Source organism: Canis lupus, chromosome 21 (genome assembly GCF_048164855.1).
Source record: "Canis lupus baileyi chromosome 21, mCanLup2.hap1, whole genome shotgun sequence".
Classification (NCBI taxonomy): Eukaryota; Metazoa; Chordata; class Mammalia; order Carnivora; family Canidae; genus Canis; species Canis lupus.
In genome coordinates this window covers 41,473,421-41,499,197 of record NC_132858.1, presented here as the reverse complement: position 1 = coordinate 41,499,197, position 25,777 = coordinate 41,473,421, and the positions used below count along the sequence as shown (strand labels likewise).

The following is a 25,777-nucleotide window of genomic DNA, read 5'->3' as shown; positions in this document are numbered from 1 at the left end:
CTTCTTTTAGACAACATACAGTTGAGTCTTGGTTTTTTTGATCCACTCTGACACTTTTCTTTTCTTTTTTAAAGATTTTATTTATTTACTCATGAGAGACACAGAGAGAGACGCAGAGACACAGGCAGAGGGAGAAGCAGGACCCACGCAGGGAGCCCCATGTGGGACTCGATCCCAGAACTCCAGGATCATGCCCTGGGCCGAAGGCAGACACTTAACAGCTGAGCCACCCAGGTGTCCCTCACTCTGACACTTCTCTGATTGATATCATTCACACTTAATTTGATTTTGTTTTTTAAAGATTTATTTATTTATTCACGAGAGACACAGACTGAGAGAGAGAAGCAGAGACACAGGCAAAGGCAGAAGCAGGCTCCCTGCAGGGAGCCCGATGCAGGACTTGATCCCAGATCCCAGAATCACGACCTGAGCTGAAGGCAGATGCTCAACCACTGAGCCACCCAGGCATCCCCTTAATTTGACTGTTAAATGGTAGGGTTAATATCTATTTGTTTTCTGTTTGTTGCACTAGTTCTTTGTACCTTTTTTTCCTCTCCTCTTTTTCTGCTTCCCCGGTTTAATTTTATTTTTAAAGAGTTATTTTACATTTTATTTTTAAAGAGAGAAAAAGGGAGAGGGAGAGAGAGTCCTCCATTGGATGCTTAACCAACTGCACCACCCAGGCACCCCATGCCTCCTGTGGTTTTATTTTATTTATTTTTTTATTTTTTTAACACTTCACGAATTTGCATGTCATCCTTGCGCAGGGTGGCCCCTGCACAAGGCTAATCTTCTCTCTATCGTTCCAATTTTTTAGTATATGTGCTGCCGAAGCAGCACCCTCCTGTGGTTTTATTTATTTATTTATTTATTTTAAGGATTTATTTATTTATGACAGACAGAGGGGGGGGGGCAGAGACACAGGAGGAGGGAGAAGCAGGCTCCATGCTGGGAGCCTGACGCGGGACTCGATTCCGGGACTCCAGAATCGCTCCCTGGGCCAAAGTCAGGCGCTAAACCGCTGAGCCACCCAGGGATTCCCCCCCTCCTGTGGTTTTAAATGAGCATTGTATAGGATTCCATTTTCTTACCTCTAAGTGTATCAATGTTCTACTTTTCAAAAACTGTTAGTGACTATCCTAAAATTTATAATATACATTTATAACTAACACAATATACTCTCAACACTCTATTGATTCATGGATAATACAGGTTCTTTGTGGGTAGTGCAGGTACCATATAATAGAGTACTCCCAGTTCCTTTGTGCTATTCCTTATAACATTGCTTTTATTCATTTCACTTTTCTGTATGCTATAATCACCCAATTCACTATTACCATTATTATTTTAAACAGAGAGTTATTTATTTGCTTGATTCAGAATAAGAAATATAAGGGTGCCTGGCTGGCTCTATCAGTAAAACATGCAACCCTTGATCTCAGAGTTGTGAGTTTGAGCCCCACATTGGGGCTTTTTTCTTAAAAATAAGAAATCTTAAAAAAAAAAAAAAAAAGATAAAGGAGCACCTGGGTGGCTCAGTTGGTTAAGTGTCTGACTCTTGATTTCAGTTCAGGTCATGATCTCAGCATCATGAGATAGAACCCCGTGTTAGGCTCAGTGAGGAGTCTGCTTAGGACTCTCTCCCTCTCCCCCTACTCCCACTCGCATGAACACTCTCTCTCTCTAAAAAAATAAAAATTTAATTTTTAAAAAATAATAACTTGGGACTCCTGAGTTGCTCAGCTGTTGAGCATCTGCCTTTGGTTCAGGGTGTGACCCCGGGGTCCCAGGATTGAGTCTGACATTGGGCTTCTTGCATGGAGCCTGCTTCTCCCTCTGCCTGTGTCTCTGTCTCTCTCTGTGTGTCTTTCATGAGTAAATAAATAAAATCTTAAAAGAAAAAAAAAGAATTTCATTTTTATTTAAATAAATGAATAAATAAATAAACTTACTTAAAAAAGAGTAAAAAATGTACAAGGTCATATTTTACATTAATTTATTCCATTTATGATGTTCTTTCTTTTTGTACATCCAACTTCTTGACCTGTATAATTTTTCCTCTTCCTGTGTAACTTCTTTTAACATTTCTTGAAAGTCAAGCGTTCTGGTGAGAAATTCCCTCAGTTTTTGTTTGTCTGAGAAAGTCTTTATTTCTCCTTCACTTTTGCAGAATGATTTTACTGGGTATATAGAATTCTAAGTTAGTGGGTTTTTCTTTCAATACTTTTTTTTTCAAGATTTTATTTATTTGAAAGAGAGCAAGCATGGGGGCACGGCAGAAGAGAGGTAGAGAAGCGGACTCCTCACTGAACAGGGAACCCAACATGGGGCTCAATTCCTGAGATCATGATCTGAACCAAAGGCAGATGTTTAACCGACTGAGCCACCCAGATGCCCCTTCTTTCAACACTTTAAATATTTCACTCCACTCTCTTCTTGCTCTCATGGATTCTGATGAGAAGGCCAAGTAATTCCTATCCTTATTCCTCTATAGGTAAGGCATTTCCCCCCCTGGATTCTTTGATGATTTCCTCTTGGTCTTTAGTTTCCTGCAGTTTGAATATGATAAGCTTAGTTGTAGTTTTTAGTATTTATCCTGCTTGGTATTCTCTGAATCTCCTGGGTCTGTCACTTGGTGTCATTAATTTTGGAAAATTCTTGGCTGTTATTACTTCAAATTATTTCTTTTGCTCTATTTTCACTTCCTTCTGCTACTCCAATTACATAGATACTGCACCTTTTGAAATTGTCCCACAATTTTTAGATATTCTATTCTGGGTTTTTGTTTGGTTTTCTTTTGCCCTTTCATTATTTTTTCTCTGCATTTCAGTTTGGGAAGGTTTTTCTTTTTTTAAGATTTTATTTATTTATTCATGAGAGACAGAGAGAGAGAGACAGAGAGACAGAGGCAGAGACCCAGGCAGAGGGAGAAGCAGAGTCCATGCAGGGAGGTCGACATGGGACTCGATCCTGGGTCTCCAGGATCACACCCTGGGCTGAAGGCAGCGCTAAACTGCTGAGCCACCCAGGCTGCCCATATTTTTGGTTTTTTAAAGATTTTATTTATTTACTCATGAGAGACAGACACAGGGAGAGGCAGAGACTGGCAGAGACAGGCAGAGGGAGAAGCAGGCTCTATGCAGGGAGCCCGATGTGGGACTCGATCCCGGGACCCCAGGATCACACCCTGGGCCGAAGGCAGACGCCCAACTGCTATGCCACCCAAGTGTCCCTCATTCTTTGAAACTCAAAAATCTGTACTATGTTTGAATCTGGTTCTGATGCTTGGTTTGCCTCTTCAGACTCTGGGGGTTTTTTTGCCTTGAAACTTAATATGACTTACAAATTTTTGTTGAGGGCCAGACTTCATGTATTGGGTAATAGGAGAGAAGTATGTGTTCAGTGTGTGGGTTGGTGTTGATCTGGCTAGCAGCTGGACTACTTTCCTGTTTGCTGGAGCTGTAGGTGTCAGAGGCTTTCCCTGACTCTCCTGTCCTTGTTTTTGTCTCCCCTGTTGTCCTTGAGATTCCCTGAAAACTCCTTAAATAGAATCTGCACCTTTGCAGCTCTTTCAACTGTAATCCACTGTTGCTATTCTGTAGCCCTGTTGACATGATAAAGGAGAGAGAAGATTTTCTGTAATCCTATACTAAACCTCAGTCTTTTAGGTCTGTGTCCCTAGGCTATGACTTTCACAAGTGTCTCTGTATTTTCCCCCTTATATGTGACAGGAAGGCTTAAGGGGCCTGGCTTTGGGTAATTTATCCCCCCGCCCCCCAGAGTCAGATAAATATAAATAATAGGAGAACTCTCATGCATAATTCAAAATGATTACTTTTCCCCTCCCCCTGCTGGAAACACAAGTGTTACTTCTTGGTTCTTCATAATGAGAACCCAGTGGGGTTTCTAGAAGTAAAATCTACTAGAATGTGGAGGCCTGGCTCAGAGCACAGCCTCAGGAGTTTCCTGCCCCGCTGTAGCCCACACCCAGCTCCTAGCAATGGGTCAGGTACAGTGTTGGTCTTCCTCCCAGGTTATGGCTCTGGTGGCTTCTGTCCCAGGTAAGCTGATCTCATCTGTGATTCTGTGTGCTCGTCTCCAGATTCTGAGCTCAGTTTGTGCCGCAGCCTGAATTCTCTAGTAGCTCCAAGAAAACCCATTCAAGTCCTTCATTTTCAGTTTGTTCAGGTTTTTTTCTTATAAGGACATGAGTGACAACTTCCAGACTCTTTATATATTGGAACTGAAACTGGGGCACCTGGGTGGCTCAGTGGTTGAGCATCTGCCTTTGGCTTAGGTTGTGATCCTGGGGTCCTGCTTCTCCCTCTGCCTATGTCTCTGTCTCTCTCTCTGTCTCTCATGAATAAATTTTTTAAAAAAAATTTTTTTTAGATTTTATTTATTTATTCATGAGAGACACACAGAGAGAGGCAGAGACAAGGCAGAGGGAGAAGCAAACTCCCTGAAGGGAGCCCAATGCGGGACTTGATCCCAGGACCCCCGGGATCACTCCCTGGGCTGAAGACAGACACTTAACCGCTGAGCCACCCAGGTGTCCCCGATTTTTAAAATCTTAAACACACACAAAAACTGAAACTGGAAGTTCCCCACTATGTATTTTTTCATGATCATAATTATATTAAATATTTTCTATTTATAAATTATAATAACATTGGTTTAATTATATTAAAACATGTACATAATTATAAACAGTCCCTGTTGGGGCACCTGAATGGCTCAGTGGGTTTCACCTCTGACTCTTGATTTTGGCTCAGGTGGTGGGATCAAGCCCTGTGCTGGGCTCTGTGCTCACCGTGGAGTCGGCTTGTGCCTCCCCACCCCCTCAAATAAATAAAAATAAAAAATAGTCCCTCTTAGAAGAAATGTCATGATTCTAGTGCTTCTCAATCACCATTGTATTAATCCTAAACCTCTTAACATGACTTGTTGTTAATAGTTTGCTGTTATTTCTGTGTATATATCCATATCTCTATGCACACAAAGATATGCATAGACACACACACACACACACACACATATATACATGTATATATACACACACACACACATTTTTAATCTGGAATAGTATGTGTAAACTACACTGCAACTTTTTTCCATGCAATGCTCTATACTTCTTTTTTCTTTAAAAGCTAAATTTATTTCAAATAAGGTTTATATTCAACAGACAAAACTATATTTTTTTGAAATTTCATCTATTATTCATAATCACTGATTTTATCCAATAAAAATGTATTAAGGGACACCTGGCTTGCTCAGTCAGAGGAGCTCACGACTCTTGATATCAGGGTTGTAAGGTTCTAGCCTCATGTAGGGTGTAGAGATTACTTAAATAAAACTTTTTTTAAAAATGCATTAATTTGGGCAGCCCAGGTGGCTCAGTGGTTTAGCGTTGCCTTGGGCCCAGGGCGTGATCCTGGAGACCTGGGGTTGAGTCCCACGTCGGGCTCCCTGCATGGAGCCTGCTTCTCCCTCTGCCTGGGTCTGTGCCTCTCTCTCTCTCAGTCTGAGTGTGTCTCTCATGAATAAATAAATAAAAATTTTTTTAAATGCATTAATTTGGGTTGCCTGGGTGGCTCAGCGATTTAGTGCCTGCCTTCAGCTCAGGGTGTGATCCCAGAGTCCCGGGATCGAGTCCCACGTCGGGTTCCCTGCGTGGAGCCTGCTTCTCCTCTGCCTGTGTCTCTGCCTCTCTCTGTCTTTCTGTGTCTCTCATAAATAAATAAAATCTTTAAAAAGAGAAGCATGCTTGGAATTACAAGGACAGTTGGTTACCTCCTCTCTCGTTTTCCATCATTTATTTGTTCAACAAATATTTGCTGGGCACTTTGTGAAGCTCTAGGCTCCGTTCCAACTGCTCTTACCCTTTGGATAAAGCTAGCAAACAGTTGCCTGAAGAAAGTGGGCAGGTGGCCCAAGGAGAGCAGCACCTGAGTTCAGAACACCACCGTGGGTGGGGGTGGGGAGGAGGGGAAGGGAGCACTGCCTAGGAGAAAAACATGCTTAACCTGTTCCATCTAAAGGACAACCCTTTCTAATTTGGTGATTGTGGGGTTCCCCAGCCTGCCTGCTGGCTCCTCACCCACACTTCTTTTAGCGAGGCACACTGGAAGGTGGGCTCTGTTTATACAGAAGTAGCTTGCTCTCCCCACAGGAAGAGGTCCCCTGGAGCCCCAGAACATTGCTACTTAAGAGACCTGCCCACGGTGGCCTAGGCTCACCCCCAGGGGCCTTCCCTCCTACATCTGAATGAAAGAGCCCACTAGACAGGAAGAAAGGTGGCAGCAGCATGGAAGGGAAGGATAAGAATGAACACATAGAATCATGGACCCCACAGGACACATAAATAACTCTAGAAACAGAAGAGAATTTCAAATTGGCCCAATTAGTATACTCAGAGGGTAGTGCATCAATCAAACAAACAGTCTGCAAGGAAAGGGGATTGATTGGACAACGGGAAGAGTGATTGCCAAAGTAATGTAATGGATTGGAAGAATGATAAAATGGACAAGCTGAAGACCGGGTAATTGGGAGGACAAAGTAGAGAAAGCCTCTCAGAAAAGAAATCAGACAGCTGATGGAGACTATGTCTGTGTAAAGAAGGAGAACAAAGACTATAGTGTAGAGAAATAAATCCTGGAACGTTTCCTCTAACTCAAGAAAAATGCCACTCACTAAGTGTCAAGCAGGACTAATTGGAAAGGCCCACTCACTCTCATGAGATTTCAGAACCAAAAATCTTCCCAAGAGGAGGGTGAAAAGCCATGACCACTTGCAGGGTGTCCAATCAGACTGACTTCAGATTTCTCATCACCAGATGCTGGAGGATACTGCAGCAATGTCTCCAGAGTTCGAAGAGAGAAGTGTTAGAACCTAGAATTCTATATTTAGTCAAGGCATCAATCAAATGTGAAGGTAAAATGAAGATACCTTCAGACATAAAGATATTCCCTGCATGGGAAATTTTTTGAAGAAATTCTCCAAAAATTTTTTTAAATCCAAAAGGAGCACCTGGCTGGCTCATTCAGTAGGGCATGTGACTCTTGATCTTGGGGTCATGAGTTTAAGCCCCAAGTTGGGTGTAGAGATCGCTAAGAAATAGTAATGATAATAATTCAAAAAAGGAAGTTGATGTGGGAGTAGCAGTTAGAAACTAAAGTACAACACAGTTCATATTAGAAATAAAAGAGGAAATATGTGGAAGATTCTTCTTTGCCAAAATGTTAATGACAGAGAGTTACATCTTCCTTTTTTTTATTGGTCCCAATACGCTACTTGGTTCTGTAATAATATTTGCACATTCACAGCTTTTATGACACTACTTCTCTGGTGTTCCTTTAGGATTTATTCTTTCAATAAATGTTTATTGAGGGCACGTGGGTGGCTCATTCAGTTAAGCGTCTTCCTTCAGTTTAGGTCACGATCTCCCAGTCCCGGGATCGAGCCTCACGGCCGGCTCCCTGCTTAGCGGGGAGCCTGCTTCTCCCTCTGCCCTCTGCTCATGCTCTCCCTCAAATAAAAAAATAAAGTCTTTAAGTAAATAAATAAATGTTTATTGAGACCCTATTAGCCAAGAACTTTTCCTGGCACCGGGAACATTTGGTGAACACAACAAAACTCCCTGCATGGGTTTACTCTCTTTCAAATGGGAAGACACACCTCTGGGGAGGTGGCCAAGCTCTGAATCAAGTGATCCATGAAGAGCAAATACAAAGCCTCCGAGGCAAAAAACACATGGCTTCCTGTAGCCAAGAGGAAATTCAACTTTATATATAAGTGGATAAACAATGTATAAATATTTGTCTTGATAAAGCAAGATAATACTTCAAGAAAAATTGGGTGGTGATTAAAATAATTAATACATTAATTCACTCATTTTCATAGAGGGAAATCAGTAGACACAATGTGACATTTATTACTCAAGAAGTAGATGACTTCAGGGCCTCCAGGGTGGCTCAGATGGTTGAGCGTCTGCCTTGGGCTCAGGTCACAATCTCCAGGTCCTCGGATCCAGCCCCAAATCAGGCTTCCTGCTCAACGGGGGGAGCCTGCTTCTCCCTCTGCCTCTTCCCCAAACTCCCTGTCTGTGCTGTCTTTCTCTCTTTCTCTTTCTCTCAAATAAATAAAAAGTAGATGACTTCATATAATATCTAAAGACGAAAAGATAGCCAGTAGGTGTAGAAGTAAAAGCCAACTGGGGGACTCCTGGGTTGCTCAGTGGTTTAGTGCGTGCCTTTGGCCCAGGTCGTGACCCTGGAGACCCAGGATCGAGTCCCACGTCGGGCTCCCTGCTTGGAGCCTGCTTCTCCCTCTCCCTGTGTGTCTGCCTCCCTGTGTGTCTCTCATGAATGAATAAATAAAATCTTAAAAATAAAAAAAAAAAAGCCAACCAAAACTGTTGGGAGTAAATGAGAAGAGTCAGTGTAATAAATCACTTATATACCTGGAAGAAGAAAATACACTGTGAAGTCAGGATACAAATAGGGAAGGATTTTATTTCATGTTCTAAGGATATTGAACTAGAGAATGAAAACCAGAAACGGGGGATCCCTGGGTGGCGCAGTGGTTTGGCGCCTGCCTTTGGCCCAGGGCGCGATCCTGGAGACCCGGGATCGAATCCCACATCTGGCTCCCGGTGCATGGAGCCTGCTTCTCCCTCTGCCTGGGTCTCTGCCCCTCTCTCTCTCTCTGTGACTATCATAAATAAATAAATAAATAAATAAATAAATAAATAAATAAATAAATAAATAAAAGAAGAAAACCAGAAACGAAGAACAGTGGTTTTCTGTATGTGTATGTGGACCTGGGAATGAGGAAGGGGTGACTTTCATTTTTCATTTCCTACCCTTCTATTCTAGTTCTTTCTCTCTTTTCTTTCTTTTTACTTTGCCTGCAGAGCTATATTTAAAAAAAAAAAAAAAAGCTTTAAAATAACATAGCACCCGTTTTGTTTCCAAATGCATTTAGAGTAACTTACAGAAATATAAACAATAATGATAGTAACCATGAGATGAATTTGAGAAGGAGGGAAAGTCATCATAGGGAGTTTGTAGCTTGGGTAATTGTTAGTATTTTAAATTATTTAAGATATATGTGACAGATTTTTCATGGCTTTGCCATTCTGAAATTAATGCTTTTTCGCATATTTCTCAAAAATTCTGCTAACTCGAACGCAAAATTCTCTCTTTGGAGATAATGATCCACTGGAGACAGCTGAGAGAATGAGCCCAGCCGGCAGTCCTCCACCAACTCAAGGTGTCAGTTTCTTTTTTTTTTTTTTTAATTAATTTATTTTTTATTTATGATAGTCATCACACACACAGAGAGAGAGGCAGAGACATAGGCAGAGAGAGAAGCAGGCTCCATGCACCGGGAGCCCGACGTGGGATTCGATCCCGGGTCTCCAGGATCGTGCCCTGGGCCAAAGGCAGGTGCCAAACCGCTGCGCCACCCAGGGATCCCCAAGGTGTCAGTTTCATTTGAAATCTGACCTGCTTTTTTTTTTTTTTTTAATTTTATTTATTTATTCATGACAGACACACAGAGAGAGAGGCAGAGACACAAGCAGAGGGAGAAGCAGGCTCCATGCAGGGAGCCTGACGTGGGACTCGATCCTGGGTCTCCAGGATCTCATCCCGGGCTGAAGGCGGGGCTAAACCACTGGGCCACCGGGGCTGCCCCGACCTGCTTTTCTAAATGTAATTTAGATGTTGGAAAAATGGATACTTTGTTGTGACCTATTGATAAAGGACTGGAAAATGAAGGTGGTAACCAAGATTTGAAACACTAATTTATTTTTTTAAATTAGCCAACATTTTGTGTATGGTTTATAAATTCCAGAAGATGATTGGGATGCCTGGCTGGCTCAGCCTGTAGAGCGCGTGGCTCTTGATCTCCTGGTCATGAGTTCAACCCCCACGTTGGGTGTAAACATTACTTCCATAAATAAGCTTAAGATGTTTGAATAATGAGAACTTCTACACTGAAAAGATTAAAATCTTTTCTTGGCATTTATGACATGCTAATGGGCCAGCAGAGGGGGATGTGGCTATCCAGCTGTTGGCAACTATGCTTTTTCAACTAGCAGTGAGAAGGATGCCATCAACAGGTCTTCAAGATCATGCAGACCATTTTTCAGATGAAGAAAATGGGACCTAGAGGAGCAAACTGATGTGGGCCAGAGTGAGCCCCGCCCTCATCTCTGACTCCTAGTGCAGTGCCCTTTCCCCTGTACCTGAAAGGGGCCATTCGGGCAGCTCAGCATTTAGAAAATGTGTGAGGGCCTTGTTGACTGCCACAATGATGGGCAGCATTACTGGCATTTTAATGCATGGAAACCAAAGGTCCAAGACTTGCAGTAATGGGACATTCCTGCTTAATGAAGTCTTGTCACTCACCCACACAACTTTTTGTTGTTGTTAATCTCTATGCCCAATGTGGGGCTTGAGCTCATGACCCCGAGATCAAATGCCACACGCTCTACAGACTGAGCCAGCCAGACACCCTAACCCCATACAACTTTCAAATGTCCTATCAAATGTGAGTACAATAATCCCCAAGGAAATCTACAGATTCAGTGTAATTACTATGAAAATTCCAAATGATTGTTTTGTAAAATGGACATAGTGTACCTAAAATTCATAAAGAAATGCAAGACTTGGGCAGCCCAGGTGGCTCAGTGGTTTAGTGCCTGCCTTTGGCCCAGGGCCTGGTCCTGGAGACCCGGGATCAAGTCCCGCGTCAGGCTCCCTGCATGGAGCCTGCTTCTCCCTCTGCCTATGTCTCTGCCTCTCTCTCTCTCTCTCTCTCTCTCTCTCATGAATAAATAAATAAGATTTAAAAAAAAAAGAAAAGAAAAGAAATGCAAGAGACTCCAAATGGCCAGTCTTTTGAAAAAGAAAAGAGGAAGGACTCCACTTCAGATTTCAAAACCATCTACAAAGTTAATGCAAAATTCTACATGAACAGTGTGGTACCGGAGTAAGGACGGACATATAGATCAATGAAATAGAATTGAGAGTCCAGAAGTAAGTCCGTACCAAACATCTATGGCCAGTTGCTTTTTGGCAAGGTTCAAGCTCATTTAATAAGGAAAGAAGAATCTTCCATCAAATGATGTTGAGACAACTGAATATTGGCAAAGACTCTCCCCTTGACTTCACTCTGGCCGGGCCCCCTCTTAATTCCTCTAGGCTTTGACTTTCTGTGTTCATCCTTGGGCCTGCATCGACCAGGTTAGCAAGAATCTTTTAATTCAGATTAGAAAGAACCCCCACGCTCAATGTATATTCAAATTCCCCTTCCGCCACCCCCCCACTAGTGATACATGATCAAGGCAGCCTGGCCCCCGCAAGAATCCCGTCAAGTCACTTTAGGCAGAGTCACCCTTCACCCTTTAGTCCTTTCCTACCCACTGATACCCCCTACATCCTGCTCCATGGTTTTCACTCCCTTCTCTTCCTTATTTATTTGGAGTTGAACCCAGTCTCTCTCTCCTATTGCAAAATCCCACTGCAGTTGTCTCCTGAAGAGCTTTTCTTATCATCTTTAACAAAGTGTTAGAATAATTTTTTAATTTTATTTTTTTAAAAGACTTTATTTATTTATTCATGAGAGACACAGAGAGAGAGGCAGAGACACAGGCAGAGGGAGAAGCAGGCTCCATGCAGGGAGCCTAATGTGGAACTCGACCCCAGGACCCTGGGAGCATGACCTGAGCCAAAGGCAGATGCTCAACTTCTAAGCCACCCAGGCATCCCTAGAATAAATTTTTTAAAAGTAGGCTCCATGCCCATCATTGAGCCCAATGCAGGACTTGAACTCATGACCCTGAGATCAAGACCTGAGCTGAGATTGAGTAGATGCTTAACTGACTGAGCCAACCAGGCACCCCTAGAATAAATTTTTTATGTACTATTCACATGCAGAAGTATGAATTTGGATTCCTGCATGACACCATGTACAGAAATTAACTCAAAATGGATTAAAGATATAAATGTAAGAGTTACAGCCAGAACATTCTTTTTTCTTTTTTTTTAAGATTTATCTATTTATTTATGATAGACATAGAGAGAGAGAAAGAGAGAGGCAGAGACACAGGAGGAGGGAGAAGCAGGCTCCATGCCAGGAGCCCGACCCGGGACTCAATCTCAGGACTTGATCCAGGGACTCCAGGATCGCGCCCTGGGCCAAAGGCAGGCGCTAAACCACTGAGCCACCTAGGGATCCCCCAGCCAGAACATTCTTAGAAGAAAGCATAGATGTAGATCTTTATTACCTTGGATTAGACAACAGTTTCTTAGATATAATACTGAAAGCACAAGAATGAAAGAAAAAGTCAATGAAATGGATGAACACCAAAAATTTAAAAATTTTAAAAAGATTAATAATGTATTTTAGAGAGTGAGTATGTGCATGTGCACATGAGTGGAGGGGAAGGGGCAGAGGGAGAGGAAGAGAGACAATCTTCGAGCAGACTCCCCTCTGAACATGGAGCCTGATGGGGCTTGATCCCAGGACCCTGAGATCATGACCTGAGCAGAAATCAAGAGTCAGATGCCCAACAAACTGAGCTCCCACCGTGGCTGCCAAATTTTATTTTTATTTTTTATTTATTTTTAAGAGATTATTTATTCGTGAGAGATAGAGAGGCAGGGACACAGGCAGAGGGAGAAGCAGGCTCCTCACAGAGAGCCCGATGTGGCACTCGATCCCAGGACCCCAGGATCACGCCCTGAGCCAAAGGCAGTGCTCAACCACTGAGCCACCCAGGTGTCCTGCCCCCAAATTTTAAAACTTCTGTGCATCATAGGACACTCTCAAGAAAGTGAAAGGAGAACTTGCAGAATGGGGAAAAAATATTTATAAATCATGTATCTGATAAGGGGCTAGTACCTAGAACTTATAAAGAACTCTTACAACCCAACAACAAAAAACAAGCCAATTTAAAAATGAGTAAAAGATTGGGGCACCTGGCTGGCTCAGTCGGTGGAGATTGTGACTCTTGATCTTGGGGTTGTGAGTTTGAGCCTCATGTCGGGTGTAGAGGTTACTTAAAAACAAAACTTTTTTTTAAAATGGGCATAAGATTTAAGTAGATGTTTGTCCAAAAAAGTATAAATAGCCAATATGCACATGAAAGGATGCTCTATGTCAGCAGCCATCAGGAAGTGCAGAACAAAACCACAATGTGATACCACTTTACACTCACTAAGAAGGCTGTGATTTAAAAAATGAATTGGGATGTGTGGGTGGCTCACTCAGTTGAGTGTTTGACTCTTGATTTCGGCTCAGGTCATACTTTCGGGGTCATGAGATCAGGACCCACCCACATCGCACTCTGCACCCACTGCAGAGTCTGCTTAACCCTCTACCTCCCCCTGCTTGCTCTCTCTCTCTCTCAATTAAATGAATACAATTTTTTTTCAAGATTTTATTTATTTACTCATGAGAGACATAGAGACACACACAGAGAGAGGCACAGGCAGAGGGAGAAGCAGGCTCCATGCAGGGAGCCTGACGTGGGTCTCGATCCCAGGTCTCCAGGATCACGCCCTGGGCTGAAGGCAGTGCTAAACTGCTGAGCCACCAGGGCTGCCCAGAAGCTAATCTTTTTTAAAAATGAATTAAAAATAATAATAATTACAAGTGTTGGCACAGAGGTGAAAAAATTGGAACCCTCATACATTGCTGGGGGGAGGGGGATGTAAAATGATGCAGCTGTGTGGGAAATAATTTGGCAGTTTCTCACAGTTAAACATAGAGTTACCATAGGACCCAGCAGTTCCACTCCTAGCTACACACCCAAGGGAAATGAAAGCATACGTCTGCACAAAACTTGTACACAAATGTTGATGGAAACACTACTTACAATAACCTGCGTGGCTCAGTTGGTTAAGCATCTGCTCAGGTCATGATCCCAGGGTCCTGGGATTGGGCCCCACATCCCCTGCTCAGCAGGGAGTCTGTTTTTCCCTTTGTCCCTGTCCCCCACCCTGCTTATACTCTCTCTCTTTCTCTGAAATAAATAAATAAAATCTAAAAAAATCCCCCAAAAAACAGGGATGCCTGGGTGGCTTAGTGGTTGAACATTTGCCTTTGGCTCAGGGCATGATCTCGGGGTCCTGGGATCGAGTCCCGCGTCGGGCTTCCTGCATGGAGCCTGCTTCTCCCTCTGCCTGTGTCTGTGCCTCTCTCTCTGTGTCTCTCGTGAATAAATAAAATCTTAAAAAAAAAACAAAACTTGTACATGAATGTTAATGGAAGCACTACTAATAATAACCGAAAATTATCAATTGATGAATGGATAAACAAAATGTGGTTCACCCATAAAAAGGAATGAAGTATATGCTGCAACATGGATGAACCTCAAAAACATAATGGTTAGTAGAAAAAAACCCAGACTTTTGGCCCCATGTTGTGTGATTCCATTTATGTATGTCCCGATGGACAAATCTGCAGGGACAAAAGGTACATTAGCAGTGGCCAGGGGATGGCAAAGGGAGAATTGGAAGTTATGGGGTTTCTCTTTGGGCTGATAGAAATGTTCTGAGATTAAATAGTTATCATAGTTGCACAATGAAGTGAATATAATAAAATCCACTGAATTGTGCATTTGAAATTATTAAAATAGCGAATTTTGTTTTATGTAAATTTTATCTTAACTTAAAGAAGAGTAGTGGGGCGCCTGGGTGGCTCCACTCAGGTTAGAATCTACCTCCAGCTCAGGTCATGATCCCAGGGTCCTGGGATCGAGCCTACTTCTCCCTCTGCCCTCCACTTGTGATATCTTGGTTGCTATCTCTATCTCTCTGTCTCTCTCTTTCTCTCTCTCTCAGTAAATAAATAAAATCTTTAAAAAAAATAGTAAGCCCATTTATATTATATTCTTGTAGAAACAACTCTATTTTCCAAGACAAAAAAAAAAATGTCATCGAGAAGGATGACATTGTTTTACAATTTGGCGAGTCTCTTTGATGTCTGGTCTAATAGAAGATAGATTCTCATATTTGCTTTTCCATTCAGTCTGTTGCAACATGTTGTTTGGTTAAAGACTACAAAGGCTATCTGGTCTTAAATAGAAATGTAGTTGGAAAACAGGAAATACACCTGTTAGAGTGTTTAAAATTGGAATATTTAATGTTGAAAGACTGACCATACCACATGTTGCTGAGAATGCAGACTATCAAAGCTGTCATACTCCTCCTGGAGAGACTTTGGAAAACAATTATGTAGCTCCTTAAACATAACCTACCCTACGATCCACTGATCCTATTCCTATGTATTTACCAAAGAGAAATGAAAGCACATGTACATCAAAATCTTTTACACAAATGTTCATAGCAGCTTTATTTGTAATAGCTAAAAAATGGAAACAACCCAAGTATCCATCTACAAGTGAATGGATGTACAAATTGTGATACATCCGGGGCACCTGGGTGGCTCAGTTGGTTAGGTATCTGCCTTTGGCTCAGGCCATGATCTCAGGGTCCTGTGAGGCCCATGTCAGGCTCTCTGCTCAGTGGAGAGTCTGCTTCTCCCTCTCCCTCTATCTCAAATCAATAAAAAATCTTTAGAGGGACGCCTGGGTGGCTCAGCAGTTGAGCATCTGCCTTTGGCTCAGGTCGTGATCCCAGGGTCCAGGATAGAGTCCCATATTGGGCTCCCTGCAAGGAGCCTGCTTCTCCCTCTGCCTATGTCTCTGCCTCTCTCTCTGTATCTCTCATGCATAAATAAATACAATCCTTTTTAAAAATCTTTAGAAAAAAATAATTGTGATATGTCCATGCAGTACAATTCTACTCAGTAACAAAAAGGAATAAACTTTTGATACCTGCAACAATTTGAGTCTCAAAATGATCAAGCTGAGGAAATGAAACCAGACATAAAAAAGAACACATATTATATGATTCCAGTCTTTTAGAGATAGATTTATTTATTTAAGAGAGTGGGGAGAGGCAGCAGAGGGAGAGGGAGAAGAAATCTCAAGCAGACTCTGCACTGAGTAGAGAGCCTGGTGCAGAGCTGGATCCCACAACCTTGAGATTACAACCTGAGCCAAAATCAAGAGTCAGACACTTAACAGACTGAGCTACCCAGATGCAGCTGTATGCTTTCATTTTCAAGAAATTTTAGAAAATACAAACTATGGAACTTAGATCAGTGGTTGCTTAGGGATGGGAGTGTGTGGGCACATTGAGAGGGAGAGATTACCAAGGGGGTGTGAGGAAACTTGGGATGATGGCTCTGTTCATCATCCTGATTGTGGTGATAATTCCTCGGGTCAATAATATGTCAAAAATTATCTAATTGTACACTTGAATATGTACTTGTATGTCAGTTTTACTTTAATAAAGCTGTTTGAAAATAAATGGTATTTTTTAAAAAGAAAAAAAAACAATCAAATATACACAACAGATCTTTAGATCCTGTTTCGAATCATTTGTAAAAAGATACTTGAGAGGGGCACCTGGGTGGCTCAGATGGTCAAGTGTCCAACTTTCAGTTTTAGGGTTGTGAGATTGACCCTGGTGTCAAGCTCCACACTGGGTGTGAAGCCTGCTTACGATTCTCTCTCTCCTCTCCCTCTGCCCCTCCCCCCTAAAAAGAAGATACTTGAGACATTAGAAAACATTTGAATACTAAGTGTTCCTAATTTTCAGTGTGATAATGGGGTTGTTATGTTAAAAGTGTTTTATTTCTTATGATACATACTGAAGTATTTATGGATGAAATTATATGCTGTCTGGGATTTACTGAGTTGGAAGAAATAATAGATATGTATGAAACAAGGTTGGCCAAATATTAATATTGAATTTATTCAGCTTCCTTAGGATTCTCTCTCCCTCTCTCTCTGTTCCTCCCTCCTGCTTGAGCTCTCTCTCTCAAAATAAAATTATATGTATATAACTTAAATGATGATTACATAGAGGCTTATTGTACCATTCTTTCTACTTATGTGTATTTTGAGACTTCCCATAATAAATTTTTGTTGTTGCTGTTGTTTGGTTTTTTAAGAAAATTATTTTAGCCATGCTCCAAAACAGTGGAGTGGATTAAGTGGCTTCTAATCTCATCTGAGAAAACATTCCTTTTCTATTAAGTGATGATCTCTATCATAAACTATCACTTCTCACTAGAAGCAAAAAACTGAAGTCTGAAAGATATATGGTTTTTTTTTGACCAATTAATCATAAATCTCTCTACTGACAGACTGTTGGAATCATTGCTTAAAAAATGAAAAGTGAGACAGTGGCAGAGGATAAAAATGCTATTTTAAAATTTCTTTCTTCTTAACTTACCCTGAAATCTCACAGAAATAACCTGTCACTGGAGAGAGAATATATTTCTTATCACTACTTTGAAACTCAAACAAAGCAAATTACATTTTTATTCTGGCTGAAGGAAAGAAAAGGTGATCTGATCTTTTCTGACTAGATACAAGTTTTCTAAAAAAAAAAAAAAAAAAAAAACACAACTGAGCCAACTGGGAACTATCTCTAGGGAGCAAGCATAGGATAAGTAATTATATCAAAGTATTTATTTTCAAAAAGTTAAAAATGTGACTCACACAGAAACAGACCCATAAATACAGAGAACAAACTGGTGGTTGCCAGAGGGGAGTGTGTGTGGGATTGGGCAAAATGGGTACAGGGGAGTGGGAAATACAGGCTTCCAGTTATAGAATGAATAAATTATGGGGATGAAAGTTACAGCAGAGGGACTATCCTGAGTGGTAGTGTAAGTGTTGCGTGCTGACAAATGGCAGCTACAGCATAGCATAATGTATTACTTGTCCAATCACTATGTTGTACACCTGACACTAACGTAACCTTGCCTATCAACTATACTTCAACAATGTATATCTTTATTTATGGCATATATAGGATTCCTACAAAGAGAGCACAACCCAGGGGAAAGGTTTATGTCAACTCACTGGTGAAGGAACAAAGAGAACGATAAGGCTAGTTCAAAGGATATTTGAGGAACCAGGCATTGATAGGCCTTTCAAAAAGGAAATTTAAAAAAAAAATTTAAAAAAAGGAAATTTTAATTAAGTAAAATTGTTTATCCAAAAATAAATAAATAAATAAATAAATAAATAAATAAATAAATAAATAAATAAGGTTGTTCACCTCTTACCTGGATGAATTGCCAGAGAATTGTGCTGAGTGAAAAAAGCCAATCTCAAAAGACTATATACCCTGTGATTCTTTTCAAGAATCTTGAAATGGCAGATTTACAGAAATGGAGAACAGAATAATGGTTGCCAGGGATTAAGGAGGAGAGATCTTGAGAGAAATGAAGCTATAAAACGCTGCATGAGGGATCCTTACGGTGATGGAAATGCTATGTCTTGACTGGCAGTCACTACCCTGGCTGAGATCCTGTAGTATATTCCTACAAGACGTTACCCTTGAGAAACTGGGTAGAGGGTGCATAGTATCTCTCTGTATTATTTATTTTTTCTTTTTCTTTTCTTTTCTTTTCTTTTCTTTTTTTTAGATTTTATTTATTTATTCATGAGAGACACAGAGAAAGGAAGAGACACAGGCAGAGAGAGAAGCAGGATCCCTGTGGGGAGCCCAATGTGGGAGTCAATCCCAGGACTCCGGGATCACGACCTGAGCCAAAGGCAGACGCTCAACCACTGAGCCACCCAGGTGCCTCTCCCCACATTCTTTTTCTTTTTTTTTCACATTATTTCTTAAGACTGAATGTTAATTGTTTCTGCCTCTCTCTATGTCTCTCATGAATAAATTAAACACACACACACACACACACATACTGAATGTAAATCTACAATAATCTCAAAGTTTAAAGGTTAATTTTTAAAGGATAGATAGATAGATAGATAGATAGATAGATAGATTTGAGAGAAAGAGAGTGCAGAGGGAGAGGGAGAGAAAGAATCTTATGCCTGACCCCTCTGCTGAGTGGGGAGCCCCACACAGGGCTTAATCCCTTGACTCTAAAATCATGACCTGAACCAAAATCAAGGGTCAGATGCTCAACCGACTGAGCCACCCAGGCACCGCTAAAGTTTAATTTTTTAAAAAGGGACTGCTCTGTTAGATACAAAACTGGTTAATATCATATGACAATAAAACCATAAACTCTTTTTTTCCCCATTACCTTTAGAGTTGTATTTCTACCAAACAGATTAATTTTTCTTTACTAGAGAAAAATCAACAAATTAATATGTAAATTCATAAAATCTTAGACTTTTAATCAGTCGTGAATAGTGAGAGAAACAAAAATGGTGAAGAGTGAAAGAAACATATTTCTGGAATCAGCAAACTCTCAGCAAGCCGAATTAAGGCACTGGCCAGTTTGGGTGTAGCCCCTGAGTTAAGACTGGTTTTTACATTTTTCAAGGATTGTAAAAAAAAAAAAAGAAAACCTGAATATTGACTATCTGACTCCTTTTTAAGGAAAAGTTTGCTGACTTCGAGGTCCTAGATAATTAAACAATACTTTGGTGGGCATGTTAATGCTGTAATGTGACACAAAAAAGATATGCTACCTTCTCTTTGCCTTATTTGTACTTGGACAGTATTTTTAAACAATTAGAACTAAAAGTGTAATAAACCGATTTGCATCCCTTCCTCCCTAACCACCATATTGTTAAAGCACCCTCGTGCCATGTTCTCTAAAATTCCTCATGTACTCCCTCATCTGAGTAATGCTGGTCTTCAGGCAGCTTCTTAGTCCAGAACTCAGTGTAGAGATGGTCCTATTCCATCACCACTTGCCAAAAATCAAGGAGTCATCCACCTTTCTCTCTCTCTCTATCCTTTTCTTTTTTCTTTTCTTTTTTTTAAAGATTTATTTATTTATTCCTGAGAGACACACACACAGAGACAGAGACACAGGCAGAGGGAGAAGCAGGCTCCCTGTGGGGAGCCCGATGTGGGACTCAATCCCAGATCCTAGGATTATGCCCTGGGCCCAAGGCAGATGCTCAACCACTGAACCACCCGGGCTTCCCTACCCTTTTCTTTTTAATGGAGGTATAGCTGACATACAATATTCTATGAGTTTCAAGTGTACAACACAGTGATTTGATATTTATGTACATTTTGAAATGCTCACTATGATAAGCATAGTCACCATCCGTCACCAAACAATGTTACAATATTATTGACTGGATTCCCGATGTTGTACTTCTCATCCCATGACTAACTTATCTTGTTCCTGGGAGTTTGCACTTCTTCATCCCTGCGGATTTCACCCATCCTTCCACCTATCTCTCCTCTGCTAACCATCAGTTTATTTTTTGTATTATGAGTCTGTTTAAGTTTTTTTTATTTTTGTTTTGTTTTCTTAGATCACACATATAACTGAAATCACATGATATTTGTCTTTTTCTAACTTATTTTACTTAACATAATAACTAACCTCTATGTCCATCCATGTTGTTGAGAATGGCAAGATTTCATTCTTTTTTATGACTAATAATATATATTATGTACATATATATAATTATATATCTTTTTAAGTTGATTCTGCATTAAATTTTTTAAGGTTTTTTTGTTTTTTTTTTTTAAGATTTATTTATTTGAGGGGCAGCCTGGGTGGCTCAGCGGTTTGGCACCGCCTTCAGCCTGGGGCCTGATCCTGGAGACCCGGGATCGAGTCCCACATCAGGCCCCCTACATGGAGCCTGCTTCTCCCTCTGCCTGTGTCTCTGCCTCTCTCTCTGTGTCTCTCATGAATAAATAAATAAAATCTTAAAAAAAAAAGATTTATTTATTTGAGAGAGAGAGTGCAGGAGAGGGGCAGAGGGAGAGAGAGGAAGAATCCTCAAGCAGGCTCCCCACTGAGCAAGCAGCTGGACCGGGGCTTGATCCCAGGACCCTGAGATCATGACCTGGGCCAAAATCAAGTCAGATGCTCAAATGACTCATCCACCCAGGCATCCCTGATACCCTATTTTTAAATTAAACTTTTTGGGAGTGCCTGGGTGGCTAAGTCAGTTGGGCATCTACCTTTGGCTCAGGATGTGGTCCCAGGGTCCTGGGTTATATATATATATATATATATATATATATATATATATATATATATATATATATATTTAAAGGTTTTACTTATTTATTTATGAGGGACACAGAGAAAGAGAGAGGGAGGCAGAGACACAGGCAGAGGGAGAAGCAGGCTCCATGCAGGGATCCCGACTCAGGACTCGATCCCGGGTCTCCAGGATCACGCACTAAGCCAAAGGCAGGCGCCAAACCGCTGAGCCACCCGGGGTTCCCTAAATAAATAAAATATTTAAAAAAATAAATTAAACTTATTTTATTTTGAACTAATTGTAAAGTTACATGTTGCTGTGATATAATACAGCGATATCTACATTCTCTTTACCCATTGTGCTTACAGTAAATATCATAATCATGATCTTGACATTGATACAGTCAAGATTTAGAACATTTCCATCACCACAAATTTCCCTCTTTTTTTTTCATCATAATAAGTGTATTCTTTAATTCCCATCACCTATTTCACCCATCACCCCCCACCCTGGTAACCATTAATTTGTTCTCTATAGTTAAGAGTCTGATTCTTGGTTTGTCTCCCTCTCTTTCTCTCTCTTTTTTCTTTGCTTGTTTGTTTTGTTTCTTAAATTCCACATATGAATGAAATCACATGAATACCGCATCTTCCTTATGCGTTCATCTATCACTGGACATCTAGGTTGCTTCCATATCTTGGCTATTGTAACTGATGCTGCCATAAAGATGCTCAACCTCACTAATCATCAGGAAAGTATAAACTGGGACCTCTGGGTGGCTCAGCGGTTAAGCATCTGCCTTCAGCTCAGTGCCTGATCCTGGAGTCCCTGGATCCAGTCCCAGATCAGGCTCCCTACATGGAGCCTGCTTCTCCCTCTGCCTGTGTCTCTGCCTCTCTCTCTCTGTGTCTCTCAAGAATAAATGAATAAAATCTTTAAAAAAAAAAAAAAAAAGGAAAGTATAAACCAAACCACCATGGGGTGACCCACCATTATGATGTAATATTTTTGTAGCCACAATTTTTGATAGTCATTATAATTTTTAAATGTTCACAGCATTTACCCCAAACTATTAGCTAAATACTTCTTTGGTTAAAGAAGAACCAATGATTTTCAGATTTTTTTCTAATATTACCATTGTTAAAGTGATTGAACATGGAGCCCATTAGACTGTAGTGGCTCTAATGTCTTGATAGCCTGTGTAAGTGAAACTAAACCTAAACCAGAATCAAGTCCTATAAATGCCTCAAAGTGAAGAAATCAAAACTTAAGAACAACTGTAATCACAATGTGACGGTCCAAGTGGTTTTTCCCAAATAAGGCTACTCTAAGTTATAGCCAATCAAATCGTTTCCTTGCTTTGCTTTTGCTTGTTCTATAAAAGCTTTTTCCATTCCCGTGGAGCGTTCCTAACCATTCTTGGTTTGACATTGCCTGATCAAATTTCTCTTGGGTCATATAGACTTTTCTTTTCTTTTCTTTCTTTTTCTTTTTTTTTTTGACTTTTCAAAATCTTAATGTACCTCAGTTTCTTTGAACGTCATTCATTGAAATATTCTCAATTTATAGGTTTTTTTCATGAATGTGAATAATAAGATAAACTCATTCCTGGTTGAAATATTTTATGCCTCTGAGAATTATATATGTATATGTGCTTTATTTATTATATATGCCTACAAGTACATAGGTATTATATGTTCTAAAATATATATGCCTCTAAGAATTATAAAAATGTCTATTTCAAATCAGACCATTCTACGGTCTGTCAAACATTCAAGAGATCATTTTTATTTTCTTTGTATACATAATTATTTCAATAGAAGACAATTCATATTTCATTTATCTGAGCTTACTATTATTTCTTCTTTGCATTTGCTTTTCTTTTTGCTTAAGTACATCATGTCATAATTCTTTCTCTCTTTTTGTTAGATAGGTTGCACACCCAATGTGGGGCTTGAATTCTCAACCCTGAGATCAAGAGTCAGATGCTCTAAACTCCTCTAGCCAGCACCCCTCATAATTATTTCAATGACAGTATTAGAGTGAGAAAAATCTTGTAAATTGAAAGGGTTCGTTTAAGGATAAAAAAGCAGAAGTGCTACTTTATAACACAGGCACGTTTATGGAGCAGATTACTAGTAGAGATAGTATAACCATCAAAATTCCACATAAATTTAAGAAGAACTCAAGGAAATTAATTAATAAGAGATCTCAGGGGGCATGTGGCTGGCTCAGTCGGTGGAGCACATGACTCTTGATCTCAGGGTTGTGAGCTTACAACCACTTACAGGAACTCATCTGAATTCATTTACTTTTTTTTGAGAAAATGCTTAACCTTAACAGCACACACATAAAAATCATCGGAGGTTTGACACATTTTCTTAAGAACCTATTTGTTTTTTAATTTTAATTCCAGTATTTTTTAAAAAGATTTTATTTATTTATTCATGAGAGACACACAGAGAGAGGCAGAGACACAGGCAGAGGGAGAAGCAGGCTCCAGGCAGGGATCCTGATGTGGAACCGGATCCTGGGTCTCCAGGATCACACCCTGAGCCAAAGGCAGGCGCTAAACTGCTGAGCCACCCAGGCATCCCTTAATTCCAGTATAGTTAACATAGAGTATTGACAACCTGCTTTGAGCAAGTAATTTTTTTAACCAATTTTTTTATATGACTGAGACAGAGAGAGTGCACATGAGAGAGCACAAGCAGGAAGAGCAGCAGGCAGAGGGAGAAGCAGGCTCCCTACTGAGCAAGGAGCCTAACATGGGATGGATCCCAGACCTGGGATCATGACCTGAGCTGAAGGCAGATGCTTAACAGATTGAGCTACTCAGGTGCCTGATATGATATATTCTAAACAGTGAAGTCATCTGGACACTTTGGTGACCCTAAGCATAAAAAAGAACATAGGTAAAAGCTCTTATCAGTGGTGGAGTGCTTCTACTCAAATTTATGCACAAAAACAATTTTTTAAAAAGATTTTATTTATTTATTCATGAGAGACACACACAGAGAGAAGCAGAGACACAGGCAGAGGCAGAAGCAGGCTCCATGCAGGGAGCCCCACGTGGGACTTGATGCCTCCAGGTCTCCAGGATCCCGCCTTAGGCTGAAGATGGCGCTAAACCGCTGAGGCACCTGGGCTGCCCTGCACAAGAAACATTAAATTAAGTCAACACACAGACAAAAAATTAAGTCAACACATATTTAGCATAAAAGAGAACTTCTTATTCTCTTTTATGGACTCTCCCTAAGGTGCAGAAATTTAAGTCTTTCTATGATGTGTATCCTTTAGAAGATCTTTTACATTAGTGAGAAAACAAATATTTACTGAGGCCTCACAGTTGCAGAGTCAAACGAACATTTTGAAATACATAATAAAGGGCAGCCCAGGTGGCTCAGCGGTTTAACACTGCCTTCAGCCCAGGGCCTGTGTCCTAGAGACCCGGGATCGAGTCCCGCATGGGGCTCCCTGCAGGGAGCCTGATTCCCTCTCCCTGTGTCTCTGCCTCTCATGAATAAATAATTAAAATCTTAAAAACACACACACACACACACACACACAATAAAGAGTAGGTTAAGAAAATAGAATAGATTTTTGCTTTGACTGTAAAAGAATGGACAAATAGAAGTAGGATAAAGAAAGAAAATATCAAAAAAAAAAAAGAAAGAAAGAAAGAAAGAAAATATCTAGGGGCACCTGGGTGGTTAAGTCAGTTGAGTGTCTCTTTGGCTCAGATCGTGATCCCAGGGTCCTGAGATTGAGTCCCACATCGAGTCCTACATCAGGCTCCCTGCTCAGTGGGGAGTCTACTTCTCCCTCTGCTCCTCCCCTTCTCTCATGCTTGCTCTCTCTCAAACAAATAAATAAAATCTTTTTAAAAAATCTAATGAGTATATAGATAAAAAATAGGATAAAGAAAATAGATCATTAATAATAATTGCTCAGAATGTGACTTAGAATTAGGAACTGTGCTAGGAGCTTGCTGAAAAGCAACACTGGCTTTTCCCATTCACGGGGCCTGTGGGTCAGACTATGGGCCTCCTTGCGCTGTGGCAGCTCCAGAGCAGGTGGAGCTGCGGTGGCAGGAGTCCTGGCAGGGCAGGCGGTTAGAAAGTTTCTTCTCCTCTTTGACCTGAGTTTTAGTCAAAAGGAGTGCAGCTGAAACAGTAACCAAAGGAGGTATTATGCTTCCAGAAAAATCTCAAGGAAAAGTGCTGTAAACAACAGTAGTAGCTGTTGGATCAGGTTCTAAAGGAAAGGGTGGAGAGATTGAACCAGTTAGTGTGAAAGTTGGAAATAAAGTTCTTCTCCCAGAATATGGAGGCACCAAAGTAGTTCTAGATGACAAGGATTATTTCTTATTTAGAGATGGTGACATTCTCGGAAAGTATGTGGACTGAAATCACAATTAAAATGGCATGAAGGGATCCCTGGGTGGTGCAGCGGTTTGGCGCCTGCCTTTGGCCCAGGGCGCAATCCTGGAGACCCGGGATTGAATCCGTCGGGCTCCCGGTGCACGGAGCCTGCTTCTCCCTCTGCCTGTGTCTCTGCCTCTCTCTCTCTCTCTCACTGTGTGCCTATCATAAATAAATAAAAGTTTAAAAAAAATTAAAAATAAATAAATAAAATGGCATGAAGCGAAGCTGCCCATTCCAGTGAAGTTGTGAAATCTTGCATCATGTAAATAATTTTCATGTCTCTCTTTTATAATAAACTAATGGTATCCAAACTGAA

The 25,777-nt window shown here is 40.7% G+C and overlaps 2 pseudogenes; one reads left to right on the top strand and one right to left on the bottom strand.

The window, feature by feature from the left end:
- Window positions 1-722: 722 nt before the first annotated feature.
- Window positions 723-840, bottom strand: LOC140613688 (U6 spliceosomal RNA; annotated as a pseudogene).
- Window positions 841-22,010: 21,170 nt separating this feature from the next.
- Window positions 22,011-25,443, top strand: LOC140613247 (10 kDa heat shock protein, mitochondrial pseudogene; annotated as a pseudogene).
- Window positions 25,444-25,777: the final 334 nt, after the last annotated feature.